The sequence below is a fragment of the Balaenoptera physalus genome (genome assembly GCF_965194825.1).
Source record: "Balaenoptera physalus genome assembly, chromosome: 9".
In the NCBI taxonomy this organism is placed as follows: Eukaryota; Metazoa; Chordata; class Mammalia; order Artiodactyla; family Balaenopteridae; genus Balaenoptera; species Balaenoptera physalus.
In genome coordinates, this window is record NC_138888.1 from 26130711 (window position 1) to 26149964 (window position 19254).

A 19254-nucleotide genomic window follows, 5' to 3' on the forward strand; every position below is an offset into this window, starting at 1 on the left:
AAAAAAAAATTTAAAGCTAATACAAACTGTTTCAAGGAGAGGTGTTGGCGGAAGTCCAGAAACTAGTACAGAACTAAAATGAGGGTTAAAATGAAATGCTTGAAAGGGAATATCTGTTTAAGTGGGAACCACACTGACACGTGGGATTCAGCTCCCTGGGCACCAGGTATCACGTTTAATTGATAGCGCTTGTTAGTGACCCTGTGGGCGGCAGGAAGGAAGAGGAGTGACCGTGGCATTCACCGAAGGGCGCTGTGTCCTATCGGCAGCACAGAAATTCAATTCTTAGACGGCTCGACCACTGACTTGTGTGGTGAAGGAGGGGATTTCCACTTTCAAAAATAGTACGACTTCAGTTAGGTTTGATTGCCTTTTTGGGAAGTTTGTTATATTTAGAAGCTTTCTCCTCCCCACGCCCCATCATGGCTTTTAAAGTCCATCTGCAACATGGCACGAGTCTTCAAATTTTTCTGGCCTGATTTACCCCGGGGTTCTGTTTGGAATCAAGATGTTTTCTGAAAACATAGGAAAGAGCTGTTGCATTGACAAACCCATATTTTAATTAAAATGCTGAAAGTGGTGAAATGATAAGGGACTTTTTTTTTCTTCCTCAGGCTTCTCTGTACTTTTCAAATTTTCTATATTGTGGTTTTCACCAAGGAGATGTCCCAGATCTGGGCAGCAGTTTCTCGGTGCCTTGGTGAGGGTCTCTCCCTCATCAAGCTGTTCTCTGCTTACACCACCCTGGGAGCCACGAAGACTTGGTCTGGAGCCAGCAAGCCTCAGGAATCTCCATGTAACATGGAAGGAACATCAGTTACACATCTTGCAAAAATAGAATCAGGAAAAAAATAAATTCTATTACTAGCAGTTTTGCTCACAAAGTAAAAATAAGCTTATTTTTAAAAAGCAAAAAAAAAAAAAAAAAACCCCAAAACAATCCTTTTAAAACGCAATAGCCCCATAAGGAAAGGTTTGTTTTCAAAGATGGGCTTTATGTGGAATCTCAGGTGATCTCTCACATATAGTTTAGCAGGACTTACTTGGTGTGTTCTGGTTACCCAGTAAGGTGAACGTTAGAGAGATTATGTATCGATGTGGATTTAATTTTGGATTTAGAGAGGTGTATGATCAGTCCAATCCAGTTTCTATTTTATTTCCTATCCTTCCTGCAAAGGACTTTCTGTGCAACCGTAACGTGCTATGCCTCTCAGTAGCCCCAGAGTGGAGCTGATGGGACAAAACCAGGACGAGGGAGGATGCTCTTTTTGCCGTACCCTAAAGGACTCATAGAGGATGATTCTTTGCTTCCATTTAAAAAGTGGAAGAAAGATCCAGAAGTCCCAGTCACTTCCTGTCCCTTCCCTTGAGCAGTGATGCCAAATTCACAGGTTGGTGGTTAGAGTTTTCCATCAAATATTTAAAAATGTCTCCTTTACCTGAACACCATCCACTTGAAGTGACTAATAACCTTCTGTCTTGGTGCATTTATGCCCCCAAGTTTTATAGAATGTTTTAGAATGTTCTGGTTCTTTTTCCCTAACTTACTAATCATTGGCAGAATAAGTGGGAACATTCCCAGAGGGCAGCCTTTCTGGGTAAAGCTTCCCTGTGGATGGAATTTGGGAACCATTGGTACCAGTGTGACATACGAGCCTGCCAGTTTCTGATGGGGGCTTGGGCCATTTCAGGATTCTAAGGCACTAGATTCCTCCCATCTCATGGAAAGTTTCCTTTCATCTATCCCATCCGTCCCAAGGTGCATTCCAAGAGGTTGACCAGCTGGTCTATTAATGAGCTTCTGGGAGTGAGAGAAAGGGGATTTAGGTGCATTTTAATGAAACCTTGTAAGTCCTCCCTTCTCTGCTGACTCTAAGGGCTGTCACTGCAGCTCCCACAGCAAAGGGGAACTGCCAGGTCCAGATAAAGAGCGGTTTGGGATATTGGAGGGCTTCTCCACGGCAGAGCTGCGTCTAGTCTAGAGGTGGCGATCGGCACCCAGAACTGAACGTGGAAGCAAACTAGGACCATAAATTCCGGAGACGATTTTCTCTTTGAAGATGGGATCCCATCCCACCCACCACCCAATCCCCCCCTTTTTGTTTTTCAAGCCCCAAAGCTTTATTCTGAGCCAGACATTTATTTATTTGTTTTTCAGAGGGCCGCCTAAAATATCAGCAAGACCCCTTGTACGTAGGAAGCCATCAATGACCATTTCTGGGGAGAAGGGAGCAAGTGGGTTTGAAGAGGAGAAAACGAGAGCAGTCTGCGGAACAAAGCCCACAACCTGGAAACTGGTGGAAAAACTCCCAGTGAACTGACCGGGGCGGGAGGACCCAGGACAGGACAGTAGGACACAGAGCCTTCGTTTGGTGGGAAGAGGAAAGGCAGAGCTGCAGAGCAGGTTCTCCTGGGGTTACCAGAACGCCAACTTGGCAAGTCACATGGCCCTTCCAGGACTCAGTTTCCTATTTTGCAAATTGAGGGAATTGAATGCTTTGGATTAAATGCTTTCTCTCTAACGCCCTTTCCACCTTTCCATTTTGGCAAGATAAATTTCAGCAAAGCTTCTAATTCAACATAAAGCTTCTAAAGAGACAAGTCAGGAAGTCTTGGAAAGGGAATCCTGACTGCAGTTGATGAATGACAAGTAGAAGAAAAGACAAGACGGAGCACTTAATCTGTGAGCAGCAGTATAGAGGGTGGGTGAGTGCGGTTTCTGCTCTGCTGTGTACTGGCTGTGTCACCTGTGGCTGTGATACCACCCCTCTGAAGCTTTTTCAGCTGTAAAACATAAAATTTGGGTAACACCAGGACCTGCTTTACTAGTACCTGCGCAGGTGGTGAGGGTCACCTGACATCATGAATGCCAAGATCTTGGCTCGTTGCCTAGCACGTGGCTGAGACATGTTGGCTGCTGGTGTGAAGCACGTGAGGATGGATTCACAGGTGAAGGAAGGAGAGGAGAACATGGGAGACTTTTGAGGATGCTGTGGTTTAGGAAAATCCCCCCTGGAGGTGGGATCCCATACAAGGAAGCAGTCAGCACAAATCGGTAGCAGAAAGAGATCCCTTAGGCCAGTGGCCTGTATTCAATAATACTGACCCTAGTTTAGTGTAAAACTTTCTTATTTGTTCATCTTGGATTTTTTCCATTGCTTTTTATTTTTTAAAATACAGCATTGAAATATTACCTGTCTTGATGATAGCGTTTTGCCCCCTCTACCCCACCTAAATTTTGCAGTCAAGGCCAGTGTTCACTCGTCTCACCTGCCAACTAAAAATTGTCACCTGCCATCTGGTTCTACAAGAATGAAGTCATTTGCCACTGCAGTCGCTGACCCTCAACAACACCCCCTGAAAGGAATTTGGGGCTGAGATAAGAATGAGGCACTCTGTGCTCTGGGGAAAACTGGCAGAACAGGCCTTCAGGGAGTTAGATATTTTCAGGACAAGATTTTATGAGCCCATTTTCTCACATCTTCTCATATCTAGAAAAGCACTAAAATCATTAATGGTGACATCTGCTCCTCGTGACTGGCAGCAACCTTCTGCCAAAATGCGTGCTTGATTGCACGTACCCCCTTTGCCAAATCATAGATATAAACTGACCTCCCCCCCTACCTCTTCAGAGCAGTTCCTCAGAGCTCTCTGAGAGGTTGTCTCCAGGACTCTAGTCCTCATTTGGCCCCAAATAAAACTTAACTCACAACACTCATGTGGTACATTTTTTTTTTCAGTCAATGCACCCTAGCCCCAGCCCTGCCCAAAGCAAGGTTGAAGACTTGTTTAGTCCTCAAAGTCAATCCCATAACACGACGTGTAGTAATTTGGTCTAGAAAGTTGAAGGGAAGCAGGATGTTCCACCCCCCAGATGTGCCACTTTGACATAAGAATTCTTTTGACATGAAAACATCTGAGTTCCTGAGATCCCTTATCTGCCTAAAAGCAGAGCCTCTCAAAAGAACTCAATGGTCATACATTCTTTCCCTGGGAGCAACACTGATGTTCTCTTTTGGGAGCAGAGAAGACCATACCACATCCAGACAGACATCTACAGGTAATCATATCTCCCATCTGTTCTCTTAAGCGCTCAGTTATCTTTCCAAAAAGTAATTTGCTTTTCCATAAGTGCCCTCTCTCCTCCTCCCTTTGCCCAGCTAAGTTAAGATATATAGACCCCGAGTTCTAACCACCCGTTTCAGTCACACGTCCCCGAGTGTTCCCATGTGAGGTGCGATGCCCGTGTTAATAAACTTGTTTTCCTCTTGTTAATCTGTCTTTTGTCATCCAATTTACAGTGTCCCAGCTGGAGAACCTAAGATGGGTAGAAGAAAAAGATTTTTTTTTCTCTCCCCAACAAGGCTCAGCCCCATCTAAATGATGACAACAGCAAGAAGAGAAGGAAAGATGCCTTTGCTCTACTGACTATGGAAGGAAGTCAGAAAATAAGAACTACCATGTCTCACCCATGCTGGCACCCACTTGCCGTAAAGGCAGAATGTAGGCCTCCTAGAGCAGAGGAAGAAAACGAGCGAGAATGCCATTAACATAAGCCTTCACTTAGAATGCCAGGTGTCAGACTCTCTAACTTGGAGAAGGACGGGGGACTATTTTATGGGGCCTTAGCAGGAGGGAGTAGGCAGAAGTCCAGCTAGCTTCACGGCTGGTTGGTCAAAGATGGTTCTCTGAAGAAGGGGGAGTTGTTCTTGTGGATTAGCAGCTATTGGGCAATTTGGATTTTTTTTAAAATTTTTATTTTATTTATTTATTTATGGCTGTGTTGGGTCTTCGTTTCTGTGCGAGGGCTTTCTCTAGTTGTGGCAAGCGGGGGCCACTCTTCATCGCGGCGCGCGGGCCTTTCACTGTCGCGGCCTCTCTTGTTGCGGAGCACAGGCTCCAGACGCGCAGGCTCAGTAGTTGTGGCTCACGGGCCCAGCTGCTCCGCGGCATGTGGGATCTTCCCAGACCAGGGCTCGAACCCGTGTCCCCTGCATTGGCAGGCAGATTCTCAACAACTGCACCACCAGGGAAGCCCGGCAATTTGGATTTTTATCAAGAGGGATAAAGAGGAACAGTTGCAAAAGTGGGTGTGGAGGAAGAACTGCAGAAAACAAGGATGGGGAGGCCACTGTGGGTGACGCTCAGTTCTTTAGGGCCCCTCGCAGCTCTGTCCCTCCATCCACAGGTAGGAGGTCTAGCAGGCCTAGGCAGCTAATTTAACATTTTCAAAGAGGCTCTAATTATTACCTTACAGCTGGGGAGGGGGGGGGGGTCAGGTGAGGGTGGCAATGGAGAGCTTGAAGTATTCTGGAAAGTTTTTATTTCCCTTGGGCTCTTGTCTGTTCTCAGGGGAGACAATAGCACCATTCACAGCTCAAATGACAGGCCACATGGGCAACAGCTTGGCCACACTTAATGCCCAGGCCCTGTGTTGAACCGAGGGGCCACTCATATGACGGCCTTGCCCATGGAGCTCATGCAGCAAAGCCCCGGGGAACCTAAGTTACTGACGTGGTATGAACAGTGCTTTGCTAACTCTATCACACTTCGTATAGCACCTAAAGAGTTTCATTGTAAAGAGGTTTTACACGTAGTACCTAGTTTTTGTTTTCACTACCACACTGTAAGGCAACAACTTTTAGCCATTTCTTTTATGGATGAAAAGACTCCCCCATAGAACATTTAAGTGGCTTACTCAATATCACTCAGCTGGTTAATAACAAGACGGGAGACTGAATTTCCCAATTCTCATTCTCCGGTTATTTCTGGGAGACCACATGGTGGAAGAATTTGCAGCTAGGAATACCTCTGACCCCAACAAGCTCTCCTTTCATCGTGGTGCTTTTGTTGCCAAGGTTGGCTGACCTCCCCAAAGCAGGCTGGGAAAATCCAGTAACCTGAGCCCACCAGCCAGTTCTTAGGTGCCCACCAAAGATTTCTTCCACTCCTTTCCTTTTATCTTTGTCCCAGGAAAGTATAAACCTCTTAAGTTATCCGACCGCTCATCACAGAGTACATTTCTGGTTGACCTCTGTGGTTTACTCCTGGTTCTTTCTCTATCAGAAGGGAAATGCAGTGAGAAAAATCCCCACTGTGTCCCAGACAGTATAAAAATGTATTCCTTATATGATAAAATATGGTTTCAATGCCAGGGACTTCATCATCATTATCATCATCACCATCAATAGGTGTTAGAATTACAAGGAAAATACGAATTCTCTATTTTCAGGGAACTTTGCGTAAAGGGAGGAGACAGACTTACAAACAGACCATCTTTGCAGTCTGTGATGGCTGTGGGATGAGGACGAGGTTCAAGGGGCCGTGGGAGCAGAGAGAAAAGGATGCTTCCGTCTTCCCGGGGGTGTGATGAAAAGAAATTCCTTGAATACAGACCTCTCATGAGATCGAGGTCACATTTTGTGTGAGTGTGTGGGTAGAGGGGCATTTCAGAAGGAGGTTAATTATAGGTAAACAAATCCTACTTAATATTTAGAATTATGCTTGAGGCTACAGGGTCACCCGCAGTTCTGTGGCCAGGATTGACCAGAGAATTAAGTAACTGAATAAGAATTTCAGTAGCAATTTTGACTTTGTTTGTATCCCTGGGGAAGTGCTCTGCTCTGCTTTATAATCCAGATACTGCCAAACACAACTTATTGAGTGCCCACCATGTGTCAGATATTCTGGGTACTAGGGTAATTTTGGTGAACAAAACAAGGAAATGAGGCTTATATTCTAGTGGCGTATATTGAATAAGCTTCTCAAACGACATTGACATCTGTTTTCCTTGAGCAATGGTTCCCAAACTCCGCTCATTAGAATCACTGGGGGACCTTTTAAAAAATTCCAAAGCTTAGCCCAACCTAGACCAAATGCAGGTAATTCTCATGTACAAGGAGAGTTGAAAACCACTGCCCTGGAAATTCTGATGTACTTCCCTAGGGAGGCACACCATCTCTTTCCCGCCTCTCACCAAACTTCTGAAGGTTGTTTCTATAATTCACAGATGAGAAAACCCAGACTCAAAGGCTCAGAGTGGCATGTCCAAGGTAAAGGGCACATTTAGAGAGTCTCAGGGCCAGAACTTGAACCCGGGTATTCTGATTTTAAGTCTAGCATGTTTTTCACTATGTTGAAAGAGTGAAAAAATACAGTGAGTATTGTTACTGCTGACTGCAAAGGTCCCAGGGGCTCCCCCGAGGGGAGTGAGGTGATTGTCTGCAAGCCTCCTGACCACTTGTCCTCATTCATTGAAGACTTTGGCACCTAGACTAGTCTTCATCCTAAAAAACATAAATAACCTAGAGATCCATTTGACGTAGAGCCCATCCTACAGGCCCTTTCCTACGACCTCCTCATTACGGGACATTTCTCTTGCACTCCACCTCAGCCGTATCCCATTGCCATGTCCTGGACACCACCTCTATTACTAGTTCATAGGAGAACTTCTCCAAGGAGAAAATCACATCCTTTTAGCGTGTAGGCTAGACTTCCATCACTCTAACAGTTTGCCATCTCATCAGCCTTGAGCCTGACCCAATGCACTCACTCTCTCTTTTCTTTCAGCACCTCCTTCTTTCTTTTTCCTTCATGTCTGCTTTAGAATCCTTGGGCTGTCATTTTCATCATTGTGAGGCAAAGATTTGTAACTCCCATGGCTGCTTCTCCAAACACTCTTTCCCTTGGACACCAGCCTTCACCCCTGTCAATGTCTGGTCCCCTCTTCCCATACATTTTGGTCTGAGTCCTAATTATCCTTTAGGTTTCAGTTTAATGACCCTGAGAGGTCCTACCCCTCAGCCTAACAGAGGGGTCCCCTTGTTACACCATTCCTTCCCAATCCTTATCATAACGTATCTACACGTATCTGTGTGATGCTTTATGTCTGTTTCCCCACCAGGCAAGGGCATGAGGCTTTCTGTTTTGATTATTGTTGTGTCCCCAGTTATTGACATATCTTTTGGCACATAACAGGTACTTTATAAGGACATGAGTAAACAAACTAATAAATGAAAGAATGAGTGAACTGATTAACATCCTCAAAGTCACAGAGGGTTATTTAGTGGCAGAACCACAACTTACCCATCTGATCATGGTTTGACCTTTGAGATAATTTTCAGTCACAATTAAATTTTGCAGCTGAACTCTCAAGGTGCCCATCTTCATGAGCCCTGTTGCACAGGACTCCACCAGAGGCAGGGTTTGCCCAGTAGTGAATCCAAATGCCCCACCGTTGGAGACCATATCTTTTACGAGACAGCATCAAGAAGTCGTCCACGCATTATGGGGTTATGAACCCCAGAGGTCATCGTGCATCACGGGGCAGTGCTGAGAGTCACTGTGTTGGCTGGTGCTACTGTCAGCCCTGAGAGGTGGCCCCTCCAGCTCTCCCCTGACCAGGCCAAAGGGATCTTGCTTATTATACAATTTCTCTAATTCAATTTTAAATAAGTCTTTTAAATGTAAATTTAAAACTTTCTTCACACAGGATGTTTGTCTACATAAAAGGACCTTTTACTTTCTGAACGTGCTCAACTTCTCCCTAAAAATGTCACCTTCTGGCAGGGCTTCTCCAGGTTTCAGACACATGAGCTATTATAAGAACTATTTTTTCCCATGGGAGATTATTCCAGATCCCTTAGGAATCTCAAACATTTATTGCTTCTTTTAATATTTACATAGGTACCTATTGATAAGACAGAACTAGGGACCTGGGGAATGGAATCAGACAGCTGCTTCCTTAATTCGTTAATTTATTAAGCACAAACAGGAGACTGGCTGTGATAATAGTTTTATGGAGAGTAAGATATATGTGCGGAAGGTTTGAGGCCATGGCCATCCAAGGTGAACTACGGAATAAAGGCACCATTTGTCCTCCGCTTCGTATCCTCACCAGAGACAGGGCATGGCATGAGCTACTGATACTCGTCAGCCATCCAGATGGAACACATGGTCGGTGACCTTCTGTAACTACTGTTTTTACGTAGCCTATGTAAACTTGGCTTCCAACCTCAAACTAATGTTGATGCTTGAACTTTACCCCAGGTATATCATTAAGAAGAGCTGGAGCAGAAGTTGGGTGTCCGTAGTATTAAAAAATTCCACAAGTTGATTCTTTATTTTTATTTTTTATTTATTTACTTATTTATTTTTGGCTGTGTTGGGTCTTCATTTCTGTGCGAGGGCTTTCTCTAGTTGCGGCAAACGGGGGCCACTCATCATCGCGGTGCACAGGCCTCTCACTATCACGGCCTCTTTTGTTACAGAGCACAGGCTCCAGACGCGCAGGCTCAGTAGTTGTGGCTCACGGGCCTAGTTGCTCCGCAGCATGTGGGATCTTCCCAGACCAGGGCTCGAACCCGTGTCCCCTGCATTGGCAGGCAGACTCTCAACCACTGTGCCACCAGGGAAGCCCCACACGTTGATTCTGATACTTGGCCAGAATTAACTGCGTGCCCCCTTTACTGAGATCTCTGAGTAGGAGTCTTTTGAAGATTTAGATGACTGATGTTATGTGTTTATTTACTGCAAGAATCATCTAGCTCCTGTGTGTTAGAGAGCCCAGTGTTTCACACACACATAAAAAATAAATTTGTTGAAGAATAACATATGGGTGGCTCTGTGTCTTGTGATCTGATGCCACATGCTGGCCTAGCGTACAACCCATAACCCTAAACACTCTTAACTAACCGTTCAAGCCCCACGGAAGCTCTGCAGTGTTAGAAGTGGGCCTGCCAGGCAGCACAGTAACCGAGGGGTCTTCTCTGAGGATGGAGCCAACTGAGCCCCCATCTCACACATGTTCCTACTTATCCTCTGCCCACCCTCCCCCTCCTCCTTCCCCATCTAACTAGAGTATCTTTTGGCTATACTAAGGAGTTTTGGTGAGAAGGAATTATTCATCTGAAGCTCTTTCTTAGGAGGCCTCTTTTCCTTTGATAGTGAATCCTGAGAAACTCAGTGGGGAAAGCACTAGCCCTGTCTGGGCTGTTAGTCTTTATTGAACCATGAATTCCCCTGGACTGGGGCCTAGTGCCGAATCCCCTCACTCTTTACATAAATAAACAAATAAATACAATCTTTTGGCTGATACCTAATAAAAACTCATACAGGCAAATCAAGATTAGCATATCTCCTGGAAACTCCCAGCTTTCAAACTTCAGGAAGGTAGTCATAGGGTATTCGACCCAATTAATGTGCCCACATAAAATCCCCTTTTAACTAACAAATAACAAACAGGCTCTTTTGCTTTTCTCCAGACCCTTTGATTGAGGTTTAGGGGCTAAGGCTGAGATTAGTGATGAAAAATATTACTAATCTGAAAACTCTTTTTCTTGGGAGGAAAATGCCACGATGTATCAAAATGTCCTAAATAATTGTTTAAACAAAACAAAACAGGGAATTCCCCGTTGGTGCAATGGTTAGGACTCTGCGCTCTCACTGCTGAGGGCAGGGGTTCAATCCCTGGTCGGGGAACTAACATCCCGCAAGCTGTGTGGTGCAGCCCAAAACAAAACAAAACAAAACAGGTTGAAAATGTCCTTTCAGCAAAGATATTTGCCACTCTTGGCTCCTGTGCTTATATCGAAAGGACAAGGGTAAAAAAGGTAAGTATCACACCCCTGCTCTAGACATACGCTTTTAGTTTTATTTGGATCACTTTGGACAGAAACTTCCAAAAGCAGAGACTGAATAGCTTCTCAGCTTTCAAGTAATGCCAAACCAGGATAGGTCCCCAGCTATCTTGGTCCCAAGGCCAAAATCATGAAATGAAAAATCCCCAGCAGGTAGAATTTATTTCTAGTGGCATACATTTTATATTTAGAGTTTGGAAACTCTCGTCTAACGTGACAGAGGTACAGGTTAAGATCTTTGGAGCCCTTTTATTTTTCTTCGAAAGCGCTTAATGCAGTGGTTTTCAACTGGGGGTGACTTTGTTTCCCCCGGGGGGCATTGGACAGTCTGGAGACATTTTCTGTTGTCACGGAATGAAGATGGGGGTTGGTGGGGAGCAGGTTCTGTCTAGTGAGGGGAGAATAGATGCTGCTAAAATCCTACAGTGCTCAGGACAGCCCTTCACAATAAAACGTTATCTAGTCTAAATGCCAGTGGTGTACCAAGGTTGAGAAACTCTAACATAATGGGTACCCTTAGCCAGCTATGGAAGTTACTGTGTCATGGATGTACTCACCAGGGAGATGGTGAATAATAATAGCTATTATTTATTGAGTGTTCCCTGTACTTAATTTATTTTTTTAAAAAATATTTATTTATTTGGCTGCGCCAGGTCTTAGTTTCGTCACTCGGGATCTTTTAGTTGTGGCATGTGGGATCTTTAGTTGTGGCACGAGAATTCTTAGTTGCGGCATGTGGCATCTAGTTCCCCGACCAGGGATCGAACCCGGGCCCCCTGCATTGGGAGCTCAGAGTCTTGCCACTGGACCACCAGGGAAGTCCCTTCCCTGTGTTTTAGACACATAATGCACATTAGTTTTTTAAAAAATTAATAGACTTTATTTTTTAGACCAGTTTTAGGTTTACAGAGAAATTGAAATGAAATTACAGAGTTTTCATATGCTCTCTCACCTGCTCCTTCATTTCCCCTATTAGTAACATCTTGCATTAGTGTGGTATATTTTTTTTACAACTGATGAGCCCATATTGATACATTATTATTAACTAAAATCCAGGGTTTACATTAGGGTTCACTCTTTGTGTTGTACAATCTACGGGTTTTGACAAATGTATAATGACACGTATCCACCATTATGGTATCATCTTTCATCGTGATCCAAAAAGCATGAGAACAAAAGGGCAGCCAACGAAAAGTGATGGAACTCAAAGCTAGAGAGAGCCAGTGTTGTTGATTTTGCCGCCAGCCTGATTCCTTGTCTCCGGTCTCCTGTGATGTGACATAATTTAAAGTATGTTTTTTATTGAAAAGTGTCTCACTTGCAACTGTTTCCAGGGTCAGCACTGATCTTTGTAGTGCCCTTTTCACTCATTTAGTTGCAAATATAGTAGCCTGGTTGCCAAAGTCCAGCCCTGTTAGAATATCTAACAGGCAGTTAGGACTGCTCAGCATTTACAGTATGTGGAGCATCATATGAGTTCGCTAAGAATACAAATGACTTTATACTGAACCGAGTGTCTTACAGCTCAGAATTTGTCTTTGACAGGGGCAGGTTAAATCCATCACACATAACAATAGAATGATGAGCACATTAGCAGGTGGAACAATATTGTCAAGTAGAAGGATTTTAAAACGTGATAGAACACAACACAGTCCTTTTCTCAAGAAGCCTACTTTCTAACTGGGGATGACATTCACTCACGCTAAATAAGAAATTGAAGGAGACGTTGGGAATATAAATGCTAAGGCGATACATTGAAGGGTGATCATAAAGTTAGATGAGATTAATGAACTAGGTCTTTCACCAAGAAGTACTTTTTTTGGATGTGAGGGCGATCTGGCTGCGACATCTGTCACCCCATTGATCGCCAGGCTTGACTCGGCTGATCTGGTTGGCTAGGCGGGTGTCCCCTTCTTCCCTCACCACGTGTGTCCCTCCCAAAGCTGAGTGCTCCTTTCAAGATGATGACCTTCCCCATAGAGGAGGACCGTTCTTTGGTCAGGGGTATAAGAGTAGCTGAGATCCCCTGCTAGAACCTCCAAACAAGCTCTCAAGAAGTACATTTTTTTTCTTTTTAATATTTATTTATTTATTTATTGTTGGCTGCGTTGGGTCTTTGTTGCTGCGCGCGGGCTTTCTCTAGTTGCGGCAAGGGGGTGCTACTCTTTGTGGCGGTGCGCAGGCTTCTCATTATGGTGGCTTCTCTTTGTTGCAGAGCATGGGCTCTAGACATGCGGGCTTCCGTAGTTGTGGCTCACGGTCTCTAGAGTGCAGGCTCAGTAGTTGTGGCACACGGGCTTAGTTGCTCTGCGGCATGTGGGATCTTCCTGGACCAGGGGTTGAACCCATGTCCCCTGCATTGGCAGGTGGATTCTTAGCCACTGTGCCATCAGGGAAGTCCCCAAGAAGTACATTTTTCAATTGTACTGATAGACAAGACTGCTTTTGGATATAGTCCAATTTGATTTCAAAGACTTTGATTAAGAGAGAGTTAAAAATGATGGCGGATCTTGTAGGCTGACAAAAAAGGAAGCCACTGTGCTTGCTGGACTAATTCGTTAGGATGCCCTCAGGGCCTGCCCAAGAAGACTCTCTAAATAGGAAATGAATTTAAATGAAAAGAATGGCTGCCAAAAAGAAGAGCTTAAGGGGCAGGAGAAAGGCAATTTGGCTCCAGAATTCTGTTGTTTCCCTAACATATTTCCTGCCTGTCCTCCTGCCAATGGACCTGTTTTGTAGCATAAAAGTGCTTCCCCAGCACAAATGAGCAGCAAAGATGCCAAAAAGGAGTGTGGCTTTAGCTATCAATCCTCACTTCCATTCATTGCCTAAATCTGCTTATTTTTCTGTTTGACTTGATGGGAGGGGAGTTTTTTGATGAAGAACACCCTGGTGAGAGATTGTGGCTGAAGGAAGCTCCAGAGGGACTTGCTCTACAGATCATTACCTGGTCTGGGTGAATCAGCTGCAACCAGCTGACTGTCATGTGGCCAAATGGGGCATTTCAGATCCTTTCCCTTCATTTCAGTTCAATCATCATTTGCCCAGTGTCTGTGAAAAGGGACCACTCTAATCTGGAGGTTAAGCTGGGCTCAGGAGGTTGCTGAAGTGAATACAGCATGCTCACATGCGCTGCGAGGTTCACGGAGGTGTCTATAATATACATGACGTGGAAACTATGAGAACACAGCCCAGTTTCCAACGGTTTCAAGTCTTGACACCCTTGGAGGGTCAGGGAAGATTTCTTAGTGGGCAGTAAGCGTTGAATGTCCATAAGGAACACTCTTTGAGAATAAAAACAACTGAGATTTATTTATAGGAAAATAAAATAGGAACAATTTTCTGTTGCTAAAAAGAATAAGATTATTGGGGTGGAGGGAGATTTTAAAGACGTTGGAGAATTTGTGGATACATGGCTTAACTGATGAAAGCAATAATTAACCCTCAAATGATTGGTTCATAGCTCTTGCAAGACCAGCTGTAGTCATGTTATATTTGAAGTCAGGAGTTTTAAAGGTGGTAGATGCCAAGGAAGAGGCAAGGGACCTAGATAACCTATTAGGTAAGTAATGCCCCCAGGAAAACATAGTGTTGTTAGTATTATAAAAATAATATTTAAAAAAATACATGTCGATGTGCTGGGTTTTATTTTAATAGGTGGTAATTCCGTAAGCTTGTGTTTCTATAAAAGGAATAGACTTTGGAAATGGTGCTTGAAGGCATGAAGCAGGAGAGGAGGACAGAAAGGGACCCCAGCCAAAGGACGGGTGAGAGATGGAAGTCCCTGTGGTTGGGTTTCCTCAAAGCCACCCTCAGCCCCCTTCTCCCATCCCTCTTCCCATTATGGCAGCTGAACAGCCACAGAATTTCTTTCTCACACTCTCTTGGAACTGAGGGTGGCCATTGGGCCCATTTCTGGTGAAGAAAGCATTGAGTAGATTTGTGGAGGGACTTTTGGGAAAGATATTTTGTTTTCTGATTAACAGGACAGAAACTTTCCCTTTGTCCCCCATACCTGCTTGAGATGCTGAGTTGAGGACAAAATCTTACAACGATGAAGCAAAACCACAAGGACAAAGACAACACCTTGAGGCTGGCTGAGCAGAAAGATGCATCGCTTGGGAACCTAACAGTTATTGAGACACTTAGTGAACCCTGGAAGTACCTATCTCCAGGCTTCTTATAAACAATGCAACTGAAATCATGGGTGTTTCTGTATGTGCCGTTACAAGCATTCTTAATTCCTATAGAAGAATTAAGAAAGGTACCTGGTACCTTTAGAAAACAAAATTTTCTCACCTCGACCCTGCCCCTAAACACAGACCTTCTCTTTTACCACTTGAATTAAGGTAGATAGATGGAAGTTATAGGAAAGATACTTAAATATACGTTAATGTTTTATAGAAGGAGAATAATAACTAATGTTTATTTCTAATTTGTAAATGCACAGACATTATTAAAGAAAAGAATTGAGGAAAATTTAATTGTAAGATAAACAGATCACTGAGGAAAGTTATAGCATCTCCATCTATGATGTCTTGAGTAATTGCTGTCTTGTTTAAGAATTGGGGGTTGAATTATCTTTTCTTTCTAGAGCCACTTGCACTATAAGACTAGGAGCATATGAGGAAATGGGAAGGTCGATTCTTGGGGTCCTATATTTTGCCTTGTCTTTCTGTCTGAGGTGAGCCGCAAGCACTGGTGTTGCATGTTTCCCTCTTCCTTTCCTGTCATTCTTCCTCTACTTTGACCTCCTTTTCCATTGAATTTTTTCACTTGACAAGTGTTTAATGAGCCTCCCTGCCTGCCCCTCACAGGGGTCTCTTATCCTCCATTGATCTGCTATTCCCTTGCTTGTACTCTTCTGCTCTCTTGCCTGGTTTTACTCATACTTTTTCTCCTGTCCCTTATTTTTATCCTTCACAATTTTTGTGTCCTCTCTCCTGCCCTTTCCTCCATCCCCATCCCTATACTTTCCTTCTTCCCTCCTCTTTGAAAGGAAATGAGAAGTAATAAACTGTAAAATTACACTTTTGGAAGACACTCATGATTTATCAAGCAGATCACCGAGATGAAATGGATGTTCCAAACACGATGATGAAATGATGAAATTCTTACATTATCTAATTTTCTTAAACCGACACGATTTAACCTTCTTCTACTTTAACATCTTGCTTGGCTATAAAAAGAGAGAGTCTTTCACTTCTGCTTCGTGAGTATCCTCTCTTCAGCTCCTTGCTTTCCCTTTTCTAAGCCCATTCTTCTTTGGAGAGATCATTTTGATGATGACAGTGGTAGAGGACAGAATCCACATTAGAACACCAATGACCGGGGCTGACGCCTCAGAAAAATTCAATCTGAATCTCGAGGTAGGGCTTAGAGATGGGTATTTTAAAAACTCCCTAAGTGATTTTAATGTGTCTCCAGGGGTGAGAACTAATATTGTAGAACAAGCATTCTCAATATAGTACTACCTGTTAAAAAACTGAGTAAGTTAAAGTTGGGCTGGGGATAGAAGAAAACCCCTCTTTGAGTTGAGAGTGGTAAAAAAGAAAAAAAGCAGAAAAAAAAAAAAACCCTCCCCATAAGGGTATCAGGATTTCCCAAAAGGGTAAGAGGAGGCTGAGATGAGAGCGCGTGGGCGCTGCCCACGTTCAGGGGTATGCCCGAAGCTAAAATTGTTTCCAAAAACCCCCGCAGAACCACAGACAGAGACGAGCTTGTCATACTTATATTTAGAAACAAAGCAATAAATACATGAAGGAATTCCATCAGATGTGATCAAATTAAAATAAAAAGCTTCTCTCAACCTTAGAAAGAAAAATAAAGTTTTATATTCTAGTCATCTTGGTGAAAACTGCCCGGAGAAAATTCCTTTTTTTTTCCCTTAAACTCAGTGGGAGCAAGTATAACAATTTCTAGGGTGGGTAATTTTGCAAAAAGTTTTCCCAGGTAGTTTTAGTGAAAATTTTAGGAAGTTTTTTGGTTCCATTTAATGATTCAAGTTTAGAGTGTTGAGACGTGTGTGTGTGTGTGTGTGTGTGTGTGTGTGTGTGTGTGTGTGTGAGAGAGAGAGAGAGAGGATTACAGAACAGATCAGACGCACTGTTGGTGGACGTTCATATTAGAACATAATCTCTGGAAGGCAATTCGACAATACGATTTTTTAAAAAACTTAGAATTTTGCATTCCACTTCCAGAAATTTTTCTGAGGAAATCATCACAGAATGGTGCAAAGTTATAACTATTTATAGTAGCAAAAAATTGAACACAGTATGTATGCAACAAATAATTAATTATAACACAAATATGCACATAATTCCATGTACAATGGAATATAATATAATATACATGGAATATAATTCCATGTATAATGGAATATAATATGCATTCATCAAAAATAATATTGCAGAAGAATTTTCAGTGATGTGAAGAAGGCTACATATATTATTTATGAAATATATCAGGTTACATAATTACATGTACAATATTACCTCATTTGTGTTAAAAATATGAATTTATCATTAGAAAAAGGGCCAAATGAGTAGAACATCAAAAAGTTTACAGTAGTTATTCACTAGAAAGCAAAATCTTTGAAAATAGGAAATAAATAGCTGTATTTGGATACATAGTAGGTTATTAAAATATATATTGTTGAATTTTATTAAATTGTGTGGTAGAATTATGGGTGATTTTGATTTTCTTGTTATGCCTATTTTCTAAGTTTTCTCATCTAATAGATATTATTTAAAATGAGAAAACATATCAAAATATATGCTATAGAAAGTTTATGTATATGGACAAATGATGCAATAAATATACAAAAGGACTTCAATTTTTCAGTGGTAAAATAATAGAATAATGGATACATTTTAGTCTTTAATGTATCCTTATACATGTGCGCATACACACATACACATACAACTTGAAAATCATACTTTTTTATTGAAGTATAGTTGATTTACAATATTGTGTTAGTTTCAGGTATACAGCAGAGTGATTCAGTTATACAAATATATATGTATATGTATTTACACATATATATATATATATATACATATATATACTTTTTTAGATTCTTTTCCATTGTAGGTTATTACAAGATACTGACTGTAGTTCCCTGTGCTCTACAGTAGGGTCCTTGTTGTTTATCTGTTTTACATAGAAAATCACACTTCTGATGATGTAATTGTTTTCATAGAGAACACAGAAGAATCTATAGAATTTATTAAAACAGAAAATTTACACATAAAATTTACACATATATATTTTTATATAAGAGCAAACAAATTAGAAAAAGTAACCAAATTTTTAAAAAGGTCAGTAGTCATAAAAGCAATAAAAACCATAAGGTACATGGAAATACCATTTTTCAAAAGAGGAGCACGAATGCATTGGAGAATGCTGTAACATTTTAATTATTGAATCCAGGTGGTCTTGCTTCAGACTATGTGGCTCCCTCGAATTCATGGAAAAAAAAAAATTCCTCACTATTCTTTACTATATCCCTAAAACAAATTCAGAGATATTAATTATTTAAATATGGGGAAAAAAAGCTTAAAAATGTTTAGGTGAAAATATAGGATAACATTTTTATGACCTCTGGAAAGGAAAAGATTTTGCAGGTAAGATTTTTGCTTACAAAGGGAAAAAAATTAAATTTGCCAACATTAAAACTGACTTTCTCTTTGTGAAAATCCAGCCAAAAATTTAGAGAAGGTATTTGCAACATATATGTCTAATGAAAAAATAGTAATAAGAATATAAAAAGGCAACCTACAAATTAATAAGAAAATGGCAAACAGAACAACAGAAAAACATTGGGGAAATGAACAAAACATGTGAGCAGACTTGTCACAGAAGAGCAAACTCAAATGATTAGTAAGTATATGAAAAGAATTTCAAATTCATTAGTAATTGGGGAAATTAATACCAAATTCAGAATGAGCTATCATTTCACACCTACCAGACTGGCAAAAATCAAAAGCTCTTTTAATGACAGCAAGCATTGATAAGAATGTGGAACAATGGAACATCTAAAATACTATAAGTATAAATGTAAAACTTCTTTTTCAAAATATTAAAAAAATATTTGGCATCATCGTGTAAGATTGAACATTCACATAGCCTTTAACCTGCCAGTTTTACTCCTCTGTATACATATATGGCACATGTGTACCAGGAGATTTAGACAGTAACGTTATTATTATAATTTTTATAACAGCAAACCCCAGAAACAACACATGCAGATAAAGGAGAGATTGGATAAATAAATGGGGTATATTCTTACAGCTGAATACTATGTGGCAGTGAAAATGAGGACCTGCACACCATTCTTATCAGCATAGATCATTTTGAATGAAGAGAGCTAGTTACAAAAGACATTTTATGAAGTTCAAACCCAAGCAAAATAAAGCAATACATTGTTTGGGGATAAATTCCTATGTGGTAAAACTGGGAAGAAAAACAAAAGAATCATAAACCCATAACAAAAAGCGAAGTGCTTTTCTCAAGAAGCCTACTTTCTAACTGGGGAGATGGCTTGATACCATGAACGAAATCATCAGTCTCTGGAATAATGGAGAAAAATAGGACTGGGGAAGGGTACAAAGGACTT

At 41.8% G+C, this 19254-nt stretch overlaps 1 pseudogene across 1 annotated transcript in view; it reads right to left on the reverse strand.

The window, feature by feature from the left end:
- LOC309666885 (ubiquitin-conjugating enzyme E2 N pseudogene) overlaps positions 1–19254 on the reverse strand; it is a 33885-nt pseudogene continuing 14631 nt past the window's right edge. Inside the window, exon 1 of the transcript in view lies at positions 1–19254. This exon is cut by the window's right edge and continues 14631 nt beyond it. The product of the transcript in view is annotated as a ubiquitin-conjugating enzyme E2 N pseudogene (transcript).